The sequence below is a fragment of the Triticum dicoccoides genome, chromosome 2A (genome assembly GCF_002162155.2).
Source record: "Triticum dicoccoides isolate Atlit2015 ecotype Zavitan chromosome 2A, WEW_v2.0, whole genome shotgun sequence".
Classification (NCBI taxonomy): Eukaryota; Viridiplantae; Streptophyta; class Magnoliopsida; order Poales; family Poaceae; genus Triticum; species Triticum dicoccoides.
In genome coordinates this window covers 306,410,361-306,428,424 of record NC_041382.1, presented here as the reverse complement: position 1 = coordinate 306,428,424, position 18,064 = coordinate 306,410,361, and the positions used below count along the sequence as shown (strand labels likewise).

Below are 18,064 nucleotides of genomic sequence, written 5' to 3'. Positions count from 1 at the left end.
ACAGTAGGATATGATTAAGTAGCAGTTCAAAAAGGAACAAATTACAGTTGCTCATGATTCATGGAATTAATACCTGGCATTGGCATTGGCTTTGACTGGTCGAAAGGGAGCTCGGAGCCCTTGAGAACGTAGTCTGTTCCTTGTGTGGGCAGCAGTAGATCATCCGCATAAAGATCGTGCCACACGAATCCAGTCTTGTAGCTCCTGCATTGCATCGTTGCCTTGTGAATAAACACAATGTTTGTTCGATAATAGACGGATCTCGAGATCGACCGCAGTTCGATTGATGGATATGTATGTAGGTACCTCTTGCAGGACCAGGAATACTTGGCTGCCATTCCCTTCCCTCTCACGGCGTCCAGCCGACCAATCACATCTAAAGAAACAAATTACAATAATTCATGGTAAGGCATCATCCTATAACAAACCACTAGCAGGAATAAAAATCAGGCTGCAGTTGCAGCTTACTAACCTCGCAGGTAGAGGCCTTGCGGGGAGGCGAGGGTCACCTCCATGAAGTGCGGGTGCTCCAAGTGGTGGTTGCGGCAGAGGTACTACATCACCGCCGCCCTCGTCCCTGGCTCAAGCCTCTTGGTCGGTGGTGGCTCCGGCTCCACCCTGATAGCCTTGGTGCGCATCCTGGACGGGCTGGCGCGCGGCCTCGCCCTCCCCTCCATCGCGTGCCGTGGATCCTCCGACATATAAGGGTGTGTGTGTGCATGTATAGTCTGATCAGCCTACACACACTGCAGACATTATACGAAATAGCTGAGTCAGAGACCAAGCAAGCTATGAATAAGGAAAGGCAGGTAAGAACAAGGAGGTGGAAATAGAATGGGGGCCGAAGAGCCGAGAACAGACCTTCTGCTGCTGCTTGTGGATGGATTATAACTCACTGCCAGGTATTGCTGTGCTTCGTCTTCCCTAGCTAGCTCTGGGTTGAGAAGAGACGGAGCCCTTTTGTACATGAGGCCCTGGCTGCTGCCTGGTAGGAGGCGGGTCATGGGGTGTAGAATCACCACGGCTAAAGTGTCAGAACATAAAAATTGCTTAAGTGTCAGAACAAACACGAATTATATAGGTTAGAGATTTTGCCTTCTATAATCATGTTGCTTCCCGGACAGTCCAAAAGAAGCACCGGCACAAGTTCAGTAGCTGCTCACCGTGCACACCTGCTCGATGGGAATTTACACAAACTGTTTGGAATTTGAAATTGAACTTTAGTATAATTAGAAACTAAATTGAAAAAGAATGAAATGAACTAAAATTAGAAATTAAACTGAATAAAAATTAAGATGTTTCTGGATGTAATAAGGGCTTCTCTTTTGCAGATAGCTTTCGAACAAATACTGAACATTTTCTTTACCAATAGTTATACTTTCTCGATAGTAATACATGAACTCCTCTAAAAGGTAATACATGAACTTCTTGGTAAGCTGAAAGTTTGTACTCTGGACAGTAAGACATGCCCTCTCGAGTTTGTACTAATGTGAATCCTTTCGAACCTGCGTGGCTTTACATGGTTGAACAGGTTTACTTACTAGGCAGTACACGAACTCCTCAGCCAATAATACATGAACTACTTGGAACATCAATTTTAATCAAGCACTTGAAAACACAGAACACCACACAAATAGAAGAACTGTATGATGAAATGTCGAAATAACTCCCACATCCATCATACTGGTTGTCGTTGTTGTCTTCCTGGACGGTTGAAAGTGTTCCTCCAGATTTCTACTCTCCCCAAATTCCTAACCATTAAAAATCAATAGATTTACACACTGAAAGTAGAAATGCACTGATCAATCTCCTTCTCAAGATCGGTGATGAAGGATGCAATAAATATCATCCACCAAATGCCAAAGTAGAATAAACTAGAGCAAAATAGAAAATGAGACCTCGGTTTTCCCGGGTTTCTGTGGTGAGCCACCTTGTTTTTTTGTTCTCTTTCTAATTTTATCTTCCTCTGAACTTTATGGTCTTTTTGAGTCTGAACTAATGTGGACATTTTTAGCAATAATACAGGCTATATTTCTTTAATGAGGACAAGGAAAGCTATCTATATTCCAGGAAGAACCACGTACTACATTTTTATATGCCAATGACATATTTAGCATTGCATTCATTTATTCTTGGATCTACGAAACCGACTGAGAAATTGATAAAAAAATTGGGAACTTTTTGGGAAGATCATCATTGTACAACTGAGAAATGGAAGAACCAATCATTCAAGAAATTTTGGGTAGTTGCCCCTCACCTGCATCAAATGCAAGTCAGAACCCAGAACTTCCCACTCAAAAACAGTTAGACTTTTCCTAGCCTTGCCTCGCTTAACTCCACAGCATATCACCACTACTAGGGAAAACCTTATACACAGAGGTATAGCAGTAGCGTTGGTCAAAACACGACGCTATTGCTACTTATTAGTAGCGCTTGTTACAAAAGCACACTACAACCATTGTTGTAGCAGTTGTGCGTCTGCGTGGAAAAGCGCTACTACTAGAATTCGCTCGCTGGTGCCGGTAGGCTAGGAATAGTAGTAGCGGTTCTTCCTGAAGCACGCTACTACTAAAAACATTGTAGTAGCACGTTTATGCTGTAGAGCGCTACTGCTACGAAAAAGAAATAAATAGAAAATTATGTAGAAAAGTAAATGAAAATGAAAGAAATGGAAAAAGGAGAAATGAAAAAAAAGAAAATGTAAAGAAAACTAAAGAAAAAGAAAAAGAAAACAGAAAGGAATAGTTGTAGCGTGTTTCGCTGGAAAACGCTATAGCTAACATAGCTATAGCGTGTTTCGGCAAAAAGCGCTACTGCTGGTTTGACTTAACCCCCGACCGCGCGGGCTCAAAATTTCGCTAAGTCCTTCCCCCTCCACTCCCCCCTCTTCACAAACTGCTCCATCGCCGTCATCACCCTGCCGCCTTCGACCACACCGCCGCCGCCCGAGGCCACCTTCGACCACACCGCTGCCGCCCGAGGCCGCCCTCGACCTCACCGCCGCCGCCCGAGGCCGTCGTCGACCTCACCATCACCTCCCTCGAGCTCACCGCCGCCGCCCTCGACCTCACCATTGCCGCCTGAGCCTGCCCAGGACCTCCGCGGCCCGAGCCAGAGCCTGCCCTCGCCGCCGACCGTAAGGCTCTGCCTCTCCTCTCCCCTACCCTCCTCTCTATCTCTACTAGGGCAATTCATATATATGTTGATGCTGTGTTGATATTCATATGAACCCTACGTGTTCAAATGAACCTTAGGTTTGTTAAGGGCAGTGGGCATTTGTTGGTGGAAACGACACCTATGGGGTCACTGGGATCCCTTCTACGATTGGCGAGCGCGAGGTTGTGCAAAGAGCGGGTCTGACAGGAGGCACACGGATCGTTTACCCAGGTTCGGGCCGGGAAGATGCGTAATACCCTAGTCCTGCTTTGGTGGATGTATTTGAGTGTGTTCTTGTGTTCTTGGGCTAGCTACGGGGTGCAACTTTCCCAAAAAAGTCGAATCCCTCTCCTGGTCACCTCGGGCCTCCTTGTATAGGAAAAAGGGGTTGCCACAGTGGCACACAGGAGGTGGAAAGGTCTACAGTCGATAATCCTATCCTCTGGGACCGTCGGACAAATGCATTTAATGCGCTGCTGACATGCTCCCCTTGAATTATCGGGGACGCCAGGGAAGCACGTCCCAGGCGTCGCCGCCTCTCCTGGCCTCGACATGCGTCCGAGCTGATGAGGCATGGCGGCGCCACGTTGGCTGGCTTCTGCACTGGCGCGGTGGTGGAGCCTTCATGAAGGATCGCATGCTGCCACGCAGGTGCTTGCTGAGTTAGTGTAGAGGCCGCCCATCGCCACGCAGGTGCCTGCCCAGCTGGTTGAGCTAGCAGCTGCTTGGGGACGGTGGTGGAGTCTTGGTTGGCGTGGGCCTGGCAGTGGCCCTGCTGATGCCCTCGGCAAGGGTCTTGCCGGGGGTCTCGTGGATTTCCTCGGCTAGTATCCCGCTGAGGGTCGCCGTCTTCTGGTCCTCATCTGATCTCATATGTTCATGATCTTGACGAAGATTTGCATGCCACCACAGAGGCGCCGCCCGAGCCTTGGTTCCAATGGAGTCGGTTGGGTTGGAGCCTGTGGGCTCAAGGGTGGCTTGCTCCGCTGGCATCGGGCAAGTTGCCCTGGCAAGGCTCTTGCCGGGGCCGCGAAGGCTGCCTCGGCAAGGATCTTGCCGAGGGAGTTCACCTCGCCTTCTTGCTCTCCTGCGCTTCTGGTCTTGGTGTTGCCTTGGTTGTCTTGAGCTTCAGCTTCTCTCCAGCGTCGCTCCTCTGCCCTGCTAAGTGTGGCCGTGGCGCGCGGCTTTGACTGCCTGTGCACAAGTAGAGGGGTCAAAATAAGAGCCCCTACTTTTGTACATCGACAGGAGCCCCCGGGCCTGGGGCACACATAAGCACGCTGCATTGTTGGGCTAGGCCTAGAACGGTGTGCGGGCAGGTGGGGCGGATTTTACAGCAGTAACTTCTCATCCGCTGCGCTTCCCCATGACCTGCATTGAATGCGCATTGTGGAGGGTCGTGCGTGACGTGGGGGTCATGCGTGGGGCAGTTTCCGCACGCATGCATCACATCGTGGTAAAGAGGCGGCTCGCACCTTCCCCGTAAAAAGGAACGACCGCGGGCGCGCTGCTCATTTACCCCTTGTGTCTTCTCCAATCTCGGAACCGCCGTCCCTTTCTGCTTCCTCCTCAAGCCCCCGTTCTTGTTCGCCGTCGCTGCTTTTTCGCTGCTCTTTCCCTTCCACCTTTTGCAGCAGCCATGGCACGCAAGACTAGCCAGGGCAAGGTAGCGGCCAAGGACACCGGAGGGGCGGAGCCACCGGAGAATGAGTCTGCGGCACGGCGGATGCAGCTCGCCTACTTTCCCTCGACGGTCGACGCGGCCCACCTCCGGGACAACTTCAAGCCGCTATGGGGGGTCAAGACGGGGGGAGAAACGACGCGGCACCCTTCCACGTGTGTCATTCGCGCCAACTGCAGCGAAGCCGCCCCGATCGATATCCATTCTTCGTTGATTACTTTTCCTACAGCCTCTGCCCCCTTCTCCGATTTCTTCATTGACATCATGCATAACTTCAGCTTCCACCTCTTGGATTTCACCCCAAACGCCATGGCGTGCATGGCTCTTTTTGCCCATCTCTGGGAGGGCTTCGCCGGAGTGCATCCCAACACGGCGCTCTTTCGCCACTAATTCTTCCCTCGGATCCAAAAGGGAGGCGCCATCTCCGATTGTGTCGCCTGGATCCCAAGGTCCAAGGCGACATACCCGAAGGGCGCTCAGAAGGAGAGGTGGGAGGAGTGGCGGTGCCGGTGAAGCTGGATTGAGGAGGAGGATCCACAAGAATTCTTCCTGGTTCCCCAGGCGTCGCCGGTTCGCAGAAATGACTAGAGCAATGTCGATGCCGATGACCCGAAGCTCACAGTCGCCACCACCAGGATTCTTCGCCTCACCGAGGCCGTGCTCACCCTTGAGATGATCCGGGCAGATTTCATCCGCCGCCGAATCGCTCCGCTGCATAACAAGGGGAGGCCAGCCTGGCTCTTCAGCAACGCGGCAGATATCATGCGGCTCTGCCCTGGCATGAATCACAACTTCACGGTGTTGGCACATGCTCACTTCTGCCAGCAGCTTTTTCAGCTCGACATGAGCCATGACGGCAGAGCCGAGAGGTCCGACAAGGCCGCAAAGGCCGGCAAGGTCGCCATGGGGCCCTTGTTTCGGTTGCCGGCGGGGGTGATCCCACTGAGCAATAACTCGCGCCAAAGCGACATCATCGCCATGATGTCGGAGTTCAACGCGCACGGCCTCGTCCCAAATTGGGCCGAGCTACTGGAGGATCAAGTACAGGAGTTCTTTGACACCCTGGAGGAGAAGTACGTCCGCGACGAGCCGCGGCTCGTCCAGGACACCACCTAGGCAGAGCTGGACTACATCGCTGCCAGGGCGGCGGAGGCAGAGCTCACCAGGGAGGCCGGCAGCGCCGGTGGAGTGAAGGACAAGGTCGCGGCGGCCGCAGAGGAGAGGGAGCTCGCCTAGTGGGCGGAGTCCGTTGGGGAGGCCAGTAGCGCCAGCATCGGTGCCCCTCTTATTGAAGACGTGGTCGGCGAGTTGTCGGAAGAGGAGGAGGAAGAGGAGGAGCAGGGCAAGGTCGTCGACCATCCAGCCACGGGGAGAGGGCGAGTCCTGCGGCGGGCCAGCTCCGGCGAGCCGATTCGGCCCGGCAGGGCCGTGCACCCCCGGCGTGCCGAGGAGACGTCGGCGCACCAAACGAGGGTCGTGGCGGCGAAGAAATTGGTGAAGGCCGCGCTGGCAAAGAAGAAACCATCTGCCTCTTCTTCGTCCAAACGTTCCCGAACTCCACCTGCTTCCCCTCCTCCGGCAGGTGATGACACAGAGGTCTTCTTCAACCTCAGGTATCTTAGCCCGAGGAGGAAGAGGAAAGCAGCGGATGAAGAAGGGGAGGATGAGTAAGTACCTCAACTTTTGTCATCTCCGTCCCTTCGGACCGTGCTTCTTTTCTTGACTTGTCTTCATCTTGGCAGGGATGCGGAGACACTGGCCCAGAGGGTGAAGAGGGCCAGGTCTTTGACGGGCGGCCAGCCCCCGGCAGGCACTTCAAGGGCGCCACTAGTGGTGGCGAGGAGCCCGGACAGCAGCCCCCAGAGGAGCCTCTAGCGTAAGCTCATCACCCGCCCCTCGTCAACATGTGTCGGCGGTACGATCCTTGGTACTGACTTTGCCGTGATCACAGGAGGAGGACAGTAGCAGGAGGAGCCACTGAGGGCTACCCCCAACACGCCGCCTCCATCAACCACACCGCCCCGAGGGGTGTCCCCGGCAAGGGCGCCAAGCACCGAGCCCATCCACACGAAGGAGGAGGAGGCAAGCTTGGGCACTAGTGGCCACACCTCGGCGCCAGATGTTGGCGGGGAGGGGGCCTCTTCTTCCTAGCCCGGCACTGATAATCCAGTCGCCTTCCGTCCCTTTTCTTTTTCTCTTCTTTTTGGACCTTGGCCTTGGCTTCGCCTCATCCCCTTATTGATATCCAGATCCTCTCTCGGCACATCAGGAGGACGCAGACACCATCATCGAGGATGTCGCCAAGGATGTCGCGGCCGAGGCCGAGAAGATCACCGCCGAGGAGGCCGCCAAGGATGCTGCTGAGGACACGGACATGGGGCCTGCCGGGGAGCCCGACAAGGCTACTGCCGAGGAGGCCGGCAAGGGACCTGCCGGGGAGGCCGGCAAGTCCGCTGCCGAGGAGGAGGTGGTTGATGACCAGCCTTCCTCCTCCGCTGCCTCTAGTTCCGGCAGGTATCTGAAGGTGAGCGACGACCTTTTCGTCCACCTTCCAGGGGCGTCGAGCTCCAGGGCGCCCATCGAGGGAGAGGTGTTAGACGAGGAGGTGCTTGCCGCCACCGAGCTCGAGGTTGTCAATGATCCAAGCGCTAGTGGCGACGGTTCTCAGGAGGAGCAGCTTCTCCAGGCCATGGGTGCCAGCTTTCCGAAGCTCCAGGCGCTCCACTGCGCCCGCCTGGACAAGGCCAAGTCCAGGATGGGAACGATGGACAAGGCAGAGGTGGACCTCAAGGGATGCGTCGCCGAGGCGCAAACTTGGTTCCGCCAAGCTTGCGAGGAGGTGAAGGCCGCCCAGGGCGAGCTCGCCAAACGCGAGGTGGAGCTCACCATGAAGCGGGCCGACATCGAGAAGGCCCAGGAGATGGCGAAGAACCTGGCCGCCAAAGCCGAGGCCGCTTGAGCCCAGCATCAGGCCACACTGAAATCCGAGGAGGAGGACCTTGACGCGCGCGAGGAGAAGCTCGCCGCAACGCTCCGTGGCAAGGATAAGGAGGTGGAGAAACTCGTCGTGCAACGGACCCGGGAGCTGGATCAGAGGCATAGGGATGCACTCAATGCCCAGGCTCTGGTTCACGCCGGCAAGGTGAAGGAGCTGGAGGTGGAGCGGGACGGGCTAAAGAATTAGGTCCTGAAGCTGTCCAAGGAGACGGACACGCTAAACGATGCCCTGGTTGAGGCGCAGGGCGTAGCCCTCGACAAGGCCGGGCAGCTTTCTGAGGCCAACAACTCCATCAAAGACCTTAAGCTGAAGCTGGATGGTCTCGAGGGGATGCTCTCAGAGGCCAAAGCCCGGGAGGAGACCCTGGCCAATGATCTGGAAACTGAGAGGCAGCTGCGGAAGAACGAAGCCGCCAACCACAAGGAGTTTGTGGAAGGCGAGAACCGCTGGATCGGGTGCCTCGAAGGCGTCACCGACAGGATCACCACCCAGCTGGCTACCATGGGGATGCCAAATGTGAGGTATACCCCAGAGTGCAACACGAGCCCCAACGCCAAGCTCACCATCTTCTTTGAGGGCATCCTCGGGGCCCTGGAGTAGCTCCACTCCAATCGGGCGGCCTCCCTGGCCGATGAGTCCTGGATGATTTGCCGGGGTGCCATGACCAAGGTTCTCACCAAGGTGGCGCACTAGAGCCCCAACTCCACTTCGACGCCGCGCTGGAGAGCTTACCGCATCGGCGGAATGGAGAGGGTGGAGGGCCAGCGCCGGGATTAGGCACCCCGTTTCTCATTGCCGCTGCAGGTTCATGGCCAAGAAAATTTATATCTTTAGTTAGAACCGCAGCAACAATTGATGTAATATAACTCTGCAGTACTTTTGAAAACGATGCATGTTATTTTCCTATTTGATCCCCCTTTGTATGTCCACCCTACGTTAATCGGGTGGGCTTGCCAGCGCGTAACCCAGGCCACGGTGCCTCGAGGACAGATCCCCAATAGCATGTCGGGTATGCTTGCTGCCAGGCGAACCACCTTACCGCTCTCAATGCAGCCTCCTCCTCCTCACCTCATTTGAACCATAGATTCATCAAAATTAAGTGGTTAAATTACCTTTTTTGATAGGTAAGTAAGGGGAAAGCTATCTTTATGTTGTAGATCTACTTTTTTTCTCCCCCCAACAACGTGCACATGCACTTTTTATGGCCTAGCTAGATCTATGTATGTTTGTGGTGTTGCATATGTTTGTGGTGTTGCATATATGTTTGTGTTTGCAGGTACCGGTATTTTAAATGCGATAGTTGCCAATATTTTGCTGGAATGTTGATTCATTTCCGTTTCGGCGAGAATTTTGGCACTATGCATTCTTTTTGGTCCTATTTTTAGGGAAAGTCATGCCAAAATTTTTCTTGGTTCTAAAATATCGTTTTGCTCTACCCCGCAGGCGACCATGGTCCGCATGATGACCAAAGGCATCATGAATATGATTTTGAGCTCTGTTAAGGCCCAGATGCTTCAAAAGAACAAGATGGAGATAAGATGTCCGTGTCGAAGATGCAAGCTGAAGAGCCTTATTGCGGACCCGGATTCCGGGCAGGTGCGGGACCACCTGCTCTTGCGTTGTTTCATGGATGGCTATCGGTGGCAAGGTGATGAAGATGACTATGAAGTCGTCCATGGGGGTCGGGCAAGAAATGAGGAAGGGCAGCAAGACAACCATCGCGGCGAGGGCGGGCGAGAAGACGAAGAATCTCCAGGACATGATCACGATGGTGATGCTGTACACAGTCATCATGTAGAAGATGCCGGACATGATGATTAGGAAGATCAAGACGAAGGGCATGATCATGAAGATGAAGATGCCGGAGCAGACAACGATGGAGGCTGGGTGCAGGACCCTCACATTCAAGAGCTGCTTCTCAAGCAGACGGATAATGCAAGAGCTGCCGCCCGAGAGAAAGCCAAGCTGGATCAATTGGAGATAGATGTGTAAAGTGGTGACCTGCCGTGTTACGGTTTATCCAGACTCGAGGTCGGGGAGGCTAGAGCTCCATGAGTAAAACAAAGAAAGATATAAAAACGAAGAAAACGCGAGGAATGTTGCCGAACTAGGCATAGAAACGTCAAAGCCGAGCAGCGTTCAACAGGTTCTTCTCGAGGTGATTATCTTACGGGCTACGAAGGCGATATGCCCCCCCTGCGAGTACTTCATCCATAATGAAGGGGCCTTCCCATTTGGGTGAAAGCTTGTGCTTCTGCTTCTCAGGGAGACGGAGAACGAGCTCTCCTATGTTGTATGCCTTCACCCGAACCTCCTGTCAGCGTTCTGGAAACCAGGGTACCTAGACTTGCCTGCCTGCGGCCCGGCGTGGCCCCATCGGCAGCCCGGTACGGCCCATCTTCATCAACTTCAAAACTTGACCCTCGCGAGGTGGACGGCGCCAAGATGTCTAGAGGGAGCGACCCCATCATGCTGGCTCTTGAGGAGCGGAGATTCCTATGCAAGCGCCCATCTCATGAGGTCCGGATGATGCAACCCATGACGACCAAGGCCAGGAGGGCGCCCCGCGGGCGCAGAGCAGCAGGTTTTGTCTTTAGTGCTAAGGAAGCAAATGCAGGCGCGTTCTCTCGCGGAATCACCCAAAGGTTTCCATTTATGTGCTACAAGACCAAGACTGCTAGGGCGGCACGACGGATGTCATCACCAAGACCACCGTTGTGACAGCCTGGTTTTTGCCCTCCTTTATTTGCCGGATTTTCAGTGGATTGATTTTGAAATTTGGAGTTTTTGAATCATTTCATATGGAATTAAACACTTGGGTACCCCTTGGCTTTCACGCAAGTGTCCCATTTCCCTATCTAACCATCATTTCCTCTTTGGTTCATCTCAAAATAATATTTGGAATACTTTTCCTTAATGAAAAATATTCATTTCCCTCTCTTAAACCCTAGGTAGATCAATGTGCTCCAAAGCAACCCCAATTTAAAATTTGAGAAAATTCACAAATATTCTTGGAACCCTAGGGCACCTTCCTGAGAAAAAATATTGCATGACTTTTTGGAATATTTTTGCTATAGAAAATATTTTCTGTTCTGGACTAAAATAGTAGTTTTTACAACAACTACCATTTTACTTGCTTGTTTGGGGCTGATTTTTCTTGTGCATCATCACCTTAGTAGATGATTTCTACCCTCCAAAACTCAGCTCCCAACTCCCAGCCATTTGACCATAGTAAGATATCAAAGTTACTAATCAGAAACTTACTAGGCTTGTGAAATCTTTTCTACACCATCTGGATCCAAACCAAAGCATGGTAACATTCAAAACTACCACGAACAACATGTAAGACATGAAGTTTGGGCTTAGGTCGGCATGAGGTCAGAGTTGACGATGTGACCGCGTTCGTCCACGCGTGTTGCCATGCGGCCGACGCGCTCTGCAATGCACCCGAGCCTCTGTTGATCGCGTGCTCACTTCCCCGCCTGCCTAAGCGTGCCAAAACACGCCACCATCTTCGTCTTAGCCCCATTAACTCTCCCCTAGCACTCACCAACGCCGGAGCTCGCCGCAGCGAGCATGGGCACGGTCCAGCCAACGAAACAGTGCGGTGCGCACTCTGCTCGTCCCCGTTCGCCCACAGTCCCCGTGTGAGTTCCGTCTCCTTCTCCCTCTCTCACTAACGCCGGTCGTCACCGGGCACCGTGTCTAGGTGTCCACCAGCGGAGCCCGAACACCCCTCGACACTCGGCTATAAATAGAGCCCTCCTCCAGCCTCCTCGAGCATCATCCACCACTCCCACATACTCCACAACCTAGTACAGGACCGTAGCCTGGTCGGGAAGGCCGCGGGCCTCCGTCCCCGAGCTCGAGCTTGCTGGCAATCCCCTCGGGTAGCCCCTGTAGCTCCGGCCCCTCCCAGGCCTGGGCAACCCTTCCAGGGCCTCCGCCACTCTGCGGTGGGGCCGTTCCGCCCGGTTGGAGCCTGTGGAGTCGCATCTGCTCGTCGTCGTCTTCGTCTCCGGCGAGCTCTACTTCCTGTCTCTGTTAGAGAGGAAGATTCCAATGCCGTCCGACCACCACTAGCTACCCTACGGGTACAGGCAGGTGCGCCTCAGTCTCCTCTCTCGATCCCTCCCTCTCGTTTTGGCCAAGGAGCCCTCGTCGCCGGTGTTTGCTCCGGCTAAGCCACGCCGCCCCCTGTCTCATTTCCCCTCCCCCCTCATCTGACTAGCGTGGCCCGCTAGTCAGCCACTGAGTACGCGCGTGAAGCGGTACGAGTGGTGGCGCACCGAGGCTTTACGCCTTCGACATCACCCCCCTCCAGTCTGTTTATTTAAATTCAAATTCATATTTATCCAGAGAGCTTCAAACAACTATAACTTTTCAACCATAAGTCCAAATGAATTGATTCTTTTTGCATTGTGTTCTTTGCAAAGAAATCTAGCAGCTCAACAAAAATGGGATTTTTCGCTGCTGTCTAGATTTTATGGTGATTTTCAGAAGGTTTCTTGATGATTTCTTTTTGTGCTTGTCTTGAGGATCACCAGGAGGTTTGTGAACCTCATCTGCACTATGGCAAGCCACATCAACATTTTAATGGTGCCACTGTAATATTTGTGATTTTCCTACTTGAATGAATGACTTAATCCATGCATATAGATCATTGTTGTGTTATTCATATTCTGTATAGTGCTTGTTCAAGTTAATGTGCTTGTGTTACAGAAAGTTTAAAGCTAACTAAGTTGATAAAGAGACTAGAATTAATTTTTGCTATGGTAGAAATAATATGGTTATGGATATAAGTAATTAATGGAAGTTATTTTTCTTGCATTAGAAAAATGATAAAACTTGTTAGAAAAGATTCTGTTTAATGTGAGGTTTAATCTTGACCAGAGGAGTGTCAAACTTTGTTGATGGTTATGCTTAGTGTGGATATAGTTGACTCAGTCTTTTCCGTTAATATGTGATGCATATGTTATTGTTGCACTTCATGGCATACTATGACACCGGATAGTTTCAATTTAAGTTGAACCTGATAATAATACAACTTGAATATATCGTTGACCGGGTCATGGTGCCACTGAATCGAGTTTTTCCCAGTGCAACCACATTTGCCTATATGGGAAGGCCTTTATTCGGTCCGTTGTCATGCCTCTGGTCGGTGCCTCCAACTAGGGAAGGTTATGGGCGTGCAGTACCCTGGCCCGGTAAGCAGACATAACCTTGTGTGCCCGTGGTTGAGATTTTTGGTACAGGTCCCCGTGAGGGACGGTACCTGTGAGGGAGGTTTTGGCCACGACGGTAGTCGTTGTGTCTTTGGTAGACATGGGGCCACCCAGGACTAGCCCAGCTGGGAGTGGGCCGGAGTGGCCGAGAGAGTGCCATGGCAATGAAGTGGTTTCGTCGGAATGCAGTTGGTCCACCCGAATGGGAGTACGAGGCCATGGGTTCCGTGGTGTGGGTACAGTGTGCTACATCTGCAAATTGTATTAATCTATCAATAGCCGAGTCCACGGTTATGGACACGCTCAAAAGTAGGTCACACCACGGGTCAACATTTAATAAAACTTGCACACTAAAGTTATGAACTCTGCACTGTTGATGATGGCGGGAAGGCCATCGGGTTGGACAGGACCAAGTGTTGGTCATGGTTGTGATCGCCGAAAGGATCATTGTTTTAGACCTAGTATGGGTCGAGGTTGTGATTGCCGGAAGGATCACGAGATTATCTTGGTTAAGATTTTGAGGTTGGTATGGTGGTGATCCAAGAAGTGATAACCGTTGGTAAGAGGAATTTTTCCTCACAAGGATATGATCACAGCATGTTGAATATATTGTTGCATTATTAATAGTTGGTTAAAGATCATGATATTGTTTGTAATTATGTTTATGTCTGTTGTGAGCTTGCAAGTACATTCAATGTACTGACCTGGCGTGTCATGCCAGTTTTCAGGAAAAGCCTTGTTGGAGAGGAATGCTACCCAAGTCTAGATTGTGTCCACATCGGTGTCCTTGTGCTATGGAGCTTCCGCTATGACGTTGTTCCGCTGCCACGTAGTTGTTATGATCGAGGCCTTTATGTTCACTCAATAATGTACATATTGTTCAGCTGCACCGTGTGTGCTGCTTGGCCTCGCTACCTGTTGTAATGTAAATTTTGGTCCGCTAGCGTCAATATAGCGGTTGTTTTATGTACCAAGATGTTGTGTGTTGCCAGAAGACATGGTCTCTGGGCTGGCAATGCATATTAAACTGGTTGCTCTGAGCCAGGGCGCCACACCGCTTGGTATTAGAGCTGCGCTGACTATAGGCCACGCTAGACTACAACGTGTTGACTGGACGGTAGATACGAGTTTACGTTGAGTGCCGGTAGCATTGGTAGCTGGTTGTTGCATTGCATATACTTGTCTTATTTTTTATGCTAACCTACTAATGGTTGTGAGTGTAGATGGCTCCGGTACCGTATCCGTGCCAGTTGCAGCTGATGTCGTACACGTCGCCGCATCTTCTTCGTAACGTGTGGTGTCGGCTGTACCCCTTCGGTGATGATCCAGTTTATCGTGTGTACCGGGAGCGTCTAGCTGGCTCAGTGTATGAGTATCACATAGTGGTTACTCTGCGCACCAGTTCCGACTCCAGCACTTCCACTCGTACCTCTCGGAACGTTTACGCTTCTACCGCATCCCAGGCTGTCCAGTTTGCTGCATTCGAGGTCCTTGTTGAGCTTCGTTACAATGAGGTCCGGATGCAGAACCACCTAGGTTTCTACTACTATCCTTCTCTGCATGACAATGGTCGTGTCCGCTTCCGTATCCGGAGTCTGATAGTGTTGCTAGCCATCTTTCTCGTTACATCACCGCTAGCTATCTTATGATCCACGAGCTGGCTCAAGAGCTGACTCGTGCCCGTACTGCTTTAGCATATTCTCTAGTCTCTACTAGATCTGCCACTACTTCATCCTCCCTGGGATTTACTCCTTACATTCCAGTCAGCTCTAGTTCCCGTGTTTCACTAGTTACTCCTCCGAGTAGCTCGGGTGCCTCGACCGTGAATCCTCTCAGTGCTCCTGCTAAGTGGGTTTCACTTCTCACTACTCATGTATCCCCGATTCTTCACCCTGCACCTGCCCCTGAGGGAGTGCCCTCTAGGCAACGTCGTCGTGTTACCTTTAACCCGGAGGTCTCAGTTAACCACGTCAGTTCAGGATCCGAGGCAGGAGAGGACCCCGCAGCCCAAGCAGAGCAGTAGAGCTTCTGAGTATTTGCAGTCGTCCGGATGATGTACGAGTGTAGTCGTACGAGTCATGAGGTTTTGTTTCATGTATGAGGGTAGATGAACCTGGCATGTTATGTATCTTTCATGTATGAGTCTATGTATAATTATGTTGGAACTCTATTTCTTTCGCCGTGTTTTATTCATCATGTCGCTTTTTCTCGGGCTTTTGTTGCTGGCCTTTCCCCAATTTATTTTGAATGCTTCTCATCTCGGTTGTGTTGTCTTGGGAAAAATCACAATAGGATGTCGCGGGGAGGCAGCAGTAGCAACGTTCGCGAGGGTACTCATGTTCGTCGTTCCGCATGACAGGCAGGACACTCCCCCGAGCCGTACGTTCCAGCACCGCCTCCACCGCCAAATCTGCCCTCCATCGAGCAACTGCTACGAATGTTTGAGGAAAGACGGAATAATGATCTGATTGAAATTTTAAAAAGTGTGCAACTTATGGTTGGGCAGAATGGGAATCAGAATGGTCATCACTCAAACCTATCAGATTTTCAAAGGACCAAGCCTCCCAGTTTCAGTCAGGTTATTGACCCATTGGAAGCAGATGATTGGCTGCGAACCATTGAGAGGAAACTTGAGATTGCTCGTACTGAAGAAGGTGATAAAGTTCCATTTGCAAGTCATTATCTTGAAGGGGCTGCTGCCATATGGTGGGAAAATATAAAAGCCATGTGGCCTGCTGATGAGGAAATCACCTGGTCAAAATTCACGGATCAGTTCTGGAAATATCATATCCCTACTGGGATTATGAAGACTAAGCAGCAAGAATTTCTCGCGCTCATCCAAGGAAATCAGTCTGTGGGTGAATATTTGCAAAAATTCAATCATTTGTCACGTTACTCCCTTCATGATGTGGCCACTAAAGAAAGAAAGATTGATAGATTTCATGGTGGATTAAACCCGCAACTCCGGTGTACTCTCAGCATGTTTGATTTCCCTGATTTTCAAACTCTGGTGAACAAAGCTTTCATTGCGGAAAGGGAGCACAAGCTCGTGTCAGACAACAGGCCTGTCAATAGTGACCACAAGCGCAAGTTTGCGCCAAATAAGGATGGGCAACCCATGCAAAAGGCTCGTACCTGGCAGCAGACTCAGGTGGAATACAAGCCCAATTGGCAACCGGATGTTAACAAGACCACCACCCAAGTCAAGAATGTCGTGCCCAACCCAGTGCATGAGGAACGCCGGCGCATCAATGCTTGCTTCAGTTGTGGGCAAACCAGACATTATGCCAGACAGTGTCCCAAGAACAGCAAGGCGAATGCTCTATTCAGGCCATAAGTCAACTTTATGGAATCATGCCCGGACCAACACCACATCACTGGGCACGTTCATCACCTCTCCGCAGATGAAGCCCAAGAAAACCCCGAAGTCGTCATTGGTATGTTTCCTGTTAACAACATACCTGCAGTAATTTTATTTGACTCTGGGCTTCCCACTCTTTTATCTCTCGGAGTTTTGTTGCCCAAAACAAATTTCCATGTTCGCTTTTTGGCAAGAATATGCTGGTACAAACCCCAGGATCCTTAATCAAGAGCAATCTGGTCTGCCGTAATCTGGAAATCAATGTCAAAGAAGTCCGCTTTTCAACTTCTTTGATAATTATTGAGTCTGCTAAACTTGTCGGATTTCGGGTTCCGGCAGACCCTTGAGGTTCGAACACTAGGGTGCGCGCGGAGATTTCGCCTCCTACCTTCCTGCACCCCTTCGCTGCGCTAGGATCAAAGCTATGAAAAGAACAACAGAAGGGACAGGGTCTATACTGGTTCGGGCCACCGTTGTGGTGTAATACCCTACTCCAGTGCGTGGTGTGGTGGATTGCCTCTTGGGCTGATGATGATGAACAGTACAAGGAAGAACAGCCTCGCGAGGGTCTGTTCTTGGCTGGGGCGATGAACTGCTGGGAGGAGTTCAGCCACCTTTCTCTATCTCTCTCTCTCTCTCTCTCTCTCTGCTTACCACCCCTCTACTTGTCGAGCCCTTGGAGGAGACTGAGCCAAACCCTTTGCTATGTGAGTGGCTGGTCCTATTTATAGTGGCCCTGGTCCTCTCCCCAAATATTGAGCAGGAAGGGAGCCAACAATCGCGGGCTAATTTGTAGGGGGACAGCAAGTATCAACTATCCTAACAAAAGTAGTCTTCGCCTTCGCAAAGCTCTGGTGATGACGCCGTCTTGGGCTCCACGGTGACCTCCATCTCGTAGTCCTCCTGGTCTTGGTCTCGTTGCACCGAAATGGCAACCTTTGCCTGATGCCTCAGTACTCCACGGCTGCGCTTGCCCCCTTTGCACCAAAGAGGAAAGGAGGACGCTGCGCGGGCTGGCACCCGCCTGGCGCCCTGAGTCGTCATTGCTTGCGTCATGGGCACCTCGCGAGGTACCCCGCCTTGATCTCTCCGCCTCCTCGTGAGCCAGCCTGATGAGGCCGTGCCTGAGGAAGCTCCGTGTCGTCCGCCCCGCGAGGCTTGGCCCCTCGCGAGGGTCTTGAGTTTGTGTTGGTGAAGATGGGCCGTGCTGGGCCCCCCTTTGAGCCACGCCGCAGGCCGCAGGCAGGCAAGTCTGGGGACCCCCGTTCCCAGAATACCGACAGTAGCCCCCGGGCCCAAGGCGCGCCCGGACTTGGCCATGCAGGGAGGCGGAAGGGCAAGAGCGAAGCGCCGCGGGCCCTAACAGCCTGCGGCCTTGGGCGCCGCGTGGCGGTTGATTGGACGTGGGCGGCACTGTTCCCCCACGCCCTCCTTATCTTGCGCCTTGCTAGGCAGACCCGTAGTCGTCACAGCCATTCCCCTTTTATCACTCGAGCGCTTCCTGTACTTCCTCCGCTCGAACCCTGGTTTCTGTTTTCAATACAATCTCTAATCCTCCCCCCCTTTCCTATCGTCATGGCCCCGACGAAGAAGGGAAGAGGGAAGAATCCCGTGTCTCCACCTCGCCGCTGCCGTTGGCGGCC

General features: G+C 52.1%; 1 long non-coding RNA gene across 1 annotated transcript; it reads right to left on the bottom strand.

Annotated features, from left to right (window-relative positions):
• Nucleotides 1-160: 160 nt before the first annotated feature.
• On the bottom strand, nt 161-537 carry LOC119359342. The gene is made up of 3 exons (XR_005172479.1): nt 473-537; nt 307-376; nt 161-204 (listed from the first exon to the last, which is right to left on the bottom strand). It is a non-coding gene; the product is annotated as an uncharacterized LOC119359342 (long non-coding RNA).
• Nucleotides 538-18,064: the final 17,527 nt, after the last annotated feature.